This window comes from Octopus bimaculoides, chromosome 14 (genome assembly GCF_046866305.1).
Source record: "Octopus bimaculoides isolate indiv1 chromosome 14, ASM4686630v1, whole genome shotgun sequence".
Taxonomy (NCBI): Eukaryota; Metazoa; Mollusca; class Cephalopoda; order Octopoda; family Octopodidae; genus Octopus; species Octopus bimaculoides.
The window spans coordinates 2,845,309-2,850,038 of NC_142941.1; the positions used below are offsets into that span (position 1 = coordinate 2,845,309).

Consider the following 4,730-nt stretch of genomic DNA (forward strand, 5'->3'; position numbering starts at 1 on the left):
TGACTGGCCTTCATGCAGGTGACACGTAAAAGCACCTAGTACACGCATGTACGCACGTACGTACGCATGTACGCACGTATGTATATACGTACGCATGTACGCACGTATGTATATACGTACGCTTGTACGCACGTATGTATATACGTACGTACGCAGGTATGTATGAAAGTACGTACGTACGTATGTAAGTACATACGTACGCATGTACGCACATACGTATGTATGTACGTACGCATTTACGTATGTCCCTATGCATGTACGTACGTACGCATATATGCACGTATGCATGTACGTACGTATGTAAGTACGTACGCATGTACGTACGTATGTATGTACGTACGCATGTACGCTCATATGTATATACGTACGTACGCACGTATGTATATACGTATATACGTATGTATGTTCGTATATATGTATGTACGTATGTATAGACGTATGTATATATAAGTATATACGTATGTATATATACGTATGTATACATACGTAAATGGATGTCACTAATTCCCCTGTTCTGTGAAAAGATTTCTGGGATGGGGAAATATTACCTTCGTTAGGAACAAGTAAAGTTTGGCAACAGGGAGAGCATCTGGCTGTAGAAAATCCCATTCAGCCCAGTAAAGCATGGAAAAGTGAACATTAAGAAGATGATGAAAGACGTTGAGACTTGATATTGTGAATCAGAGGGAATCTGATTGGCATTCACTGGAATGGTTTACTGCTCCAAGAAATTCAGGAACAAATGAAGATCCTATGTGGAATACTCTAAGGTACTTCTCATTTTGAAGAATTTGATGTTATCAAGTTCAGCAGTATAGCTTTTACTGAAATTTTCAGTGGTGGCCATCATATTAGTGGTCACTGATAAGGGAGAGAAATTCAGTGTAACAAAGAAGATGCTTCCATTACATTTGAAATTGTTGATGTGAAAGCAATGCTGTGGAAATAAATGACACAAAATCGTGCTGTCCAGCCAATGTATAGCAAACGTTTTAAGAAGGAAACTATGCGACATGTCCATGTTTTTATGACACAATACACCTTTCAAACCGCTGCAGGAAGTGGAATTATTGGTAGTAGACATGGCTCTTACACCAAATATTCACTTATGAGAAGAATCTTGTAGGAATGTATTTAAGAACTGAAGAAAACACCAATTCTCAACAGTAATTCCATCCCCAATAGTGTTTCTTGTATTCTCTAAGCGATCAGCTTTAATCATCTCTCACTTCTTGCTAATATGCTATCTAATCTTTATCTCTGCAGTGAATTATATCAATTATTGTATATGTTTATTAATTTAGTCTGTTCTTTCTATTTAGCAGAATTACAATCATCTTACAGAAGTAACATCATATATAGACCAGAAACAACACACCATTGACCATAATGAATCTCTGAGAATTTACAATGGCTTTCAACCAAATTGAAGTTGAACAGAGAAACAAGATGAAGAAATCCTGGCAAAATTGGGTTTAAAATGTCTACTTCCTTTTCATAACATCTGTCAATGGGGGTTTAATGAATAATCTGCAGATTATTAATCCTACGTGATTTATTTGTTGAAAATACACACATATATTTATTTTAGGAGTGTATAGCAGTGAGAGAGACCATTACCAAGACAGACTTGTGAAAACTCCAGAGAGACAATTACCTTCACCTCCAGGTGTTGCTATAAATTGACTGTCAGCAACGATGACCAATTATAGGATAATTTTTCAAAGTGAACAGAAAGACTTACACCAGTGGATTTTAACTCAGTTTCTTACAAGCATCTGCTCTTGGAGTTTGAGAAAAGAAACATCACCTTATTGATATTCCAACAAGAAATTAATATTTTCAAAGTTGTCCTTAATTAATCACCTCATTATTTTATGGTTTAAGCTTTATCTTCACAGACTTTTTTTTTTAGATGTATAACAAACATGAGCAATATTGTAAACAATTTGATATATTATGTTAGTTAAAAGTTTGATAAAAAAAAATATTAATCATGTAGGAAAATTACTCAGATTATCGCCAATCTCAAATTAAAAAGTGTAATTATTAGCAGCTGTGATTAAGTGTAACAGAACTCTCTGTTAGAATATGAACCCAGATGTCATATGAGTGGGGTGACTGCTGTATCCTTTGAAGCAGAAAATAAGGTCACCTGTTATTGATTTATCATCAACAACATCATTTGTTGGCAATCATATGAACATTAAATTGTTCCTAATAAACTGTTTCCATCTGTTATTTTATGTCACAGAGATATTTATTAATGTATAAATTCTCATTCTTTACAATATATTGAAATGATACACAAGTAGAGGGAAACCTTTCATCATGTGTTAATCCAGTTAAAAATAAGTTCCACTCGCACAAATTCAAAAACTAAGATGGGTAAGTAGTTTCACTGACTGTCTGTCTGTCTCTTATATTCATCATCAGCATAAAGTTATTGCCACACTAATTTAGCAGTCACATGCACATGCAACCATTCACTGCAGTGGACTCTCTCCATGATACTCATCATGTCACAAATAATAACTGTTTTTGTAAGTTTCTCCTTTTTTTTGTTTTTGTTTTGTTGATATAAATATTCTGTTTCTTGCTGTTGTTGTTTAGTCTCAGGTAAACTTTGACACTAACCAGCCTATAATCAAAGACAATCCAGCTCCGATCATCCCATATTTTAGGGCTATATAAGACTACGGATTCATTACCCTGTTTTTAATCTAAGTTGGTATGATTTGAGGGATATTTGATTGCTATCTTTAGCAGGCTGAGCGATTGGGGGTCTCATATTTTTGTCAGTATTGATGGTGGAGGTATTGTGAGGGTTATTTTAGATTCTTTTATTATGTATTCATTTCCATTCTCTGGCCCCATGTTGGGATGCTTGTGATTATGTTTACTGTTTCTACACTGAATAGAGTTCAGTTGTTAACCTAAGCTGTTGGTATGGTCACTAAACGCTTCTCTCCCTTGCACTGTCTTTATGCTGCCCTGTTGACTTAAGCTGCAACATTTCTTCAGTGCCAGCTCTATTTTTACTCATCTGCATATACATATTAATGCACACACATGCATGTATATGACTGTTTAAGAGCCTACCACCTTATGTACAGATTTCCACAGACACTCATGAATGATAGCATACAAAATTACATGCATATAGCCAGACACACATTAATGCACATAGACGTACAATAAATAAACACATGAAGTGATGAAGTCTGCATTGTTAGTTTTATGTTAGAATGGGTTGAATGAATAAATGAATCCCTCATACTGAGGCATTGTTTGATATCCAGATCACCTTTCTGTTGCTTGATCTTTTTTTCATGTAAGCGATTTTTGTTTTTTGTATTGTATTTCATTTATCCTTGAAAGTGCTGTCAGCAAGCATCACCATTTTTATTTTTAATCCTTTTCACACAATGTAAATATTCACACACTCACACACATGTATATGGTGTTTTATACATTTATAGGGGAAGTGGCATAATTAATAAAGCCTATAAACACACTAGTTGTTGCTTGTCTATACTTCTCTTCTATTTTTAAAGCAGTTGTTTGTTTGTTTATGTCCCCTAGAATATTTTTCACTACATCAACATGTAGTCTTTTCAATAAACATCCTGAAAAGGATACAGATTGATGTTAGCTTTGTTAGTTAGGATTCTTCCCAAATATAACACAATTGATTTCAACAAATGGTATACAAGATCAAAATTCTTGTAATCACAAATTATATATGGGCTTCTATACAGTTTCTGCCCGCCAATTCTACTTACAAAGCTTTGATCAACCTGAGGTTAAAATAGAAGACATTTGCCTGAAGTGCCATGCAATGAAATAGAACACAAGACCACAACATAACAAAGTGCTCTCCATATCCACACATATTGTGTGTGTGTGTGTAGATGGATGCATGTGTTTTGTGTTTACCCTTGTTTAAACATCCTGTGATGAAATGGAACATTATCATCATACAAGCATGGTTCATTTCATTTTCTGTAAAAAGCATGTCCAGCTGTGAGAAAATATTACTTTGCATTGAAACTGGTGTGGCTTAGTGACAGAAAAGACATCCAGCTATAAAATGTCTGTCTCAAGAAATTCCTTTTGACTCATTTCATGCAAATGCTGATAATGATGTAAGCATATATAAACATATACACACACACACACACACACACACATATATATACATATGCTATAGGTTAACTAGCTGTTTTACCATGATCAATTAGCACTTTATATGTATCATTATCATCATCATTGTCATTTAACGTCCAGTTCCTGTGCTGGCACAGGTTGGATGGTTTGACTGAGGTCTAGAAAGCCAGGAAGCTGCACTAGGCTCCAATCTGACCAGGCAAAGTTTCTACAGCTGGATGCCCTTCCTAATGCCAACCACTCTGAGAGTGTAGTAGGAGCTTTTTAAGTGCCACTGGCATGAGGGCCAGTCAGGCGGTACTGGCATCAACCACGCTTGAATGGTGCTTTTTACATGCCACCATGCAAATGGAATATATATGTATAGTTTCCATTTGAATGAATATCTATGTGTTGACTATATGAAACCTTTCTAAGGGAGGAATCTTTGATTTGCTCTTCATGCACTCTCACATGGCTGGCTAAGTAAAATGGGAATACCTGAGTGGAGGTGACCTCAGCCCAGCAAGATCTGAGGAGCAGAGGTCATTATAGTATCAGAATGAAAGGCAGAGAGTAGA

At 35.5% G+C, this 4,730-nt stretch overlaps 1 long non-coding RNA gene across 1 annotated transcript in view; it reads left to right on the forward strand.

The window, feature by feature from the left end:
* Positions 1-3,517, forward strand: part of LOC149132583 (uncharacterized) — a 16,221-nt gene extending 12,704 nt beyond the window's left edge. The window contains exon 3 of the long non-coding RNA XR_016244193.1: positions 1,326-3,517. This is a non-coding gene — a long non-coding RNA (uncharacterized LOC149132583). The remainder of the gene's footprint in view (positions 1-1,325) is intronic.
* The last annotated feature ends 1,213 nt before the right edge of the window (positions 3,518-4,730 follow it).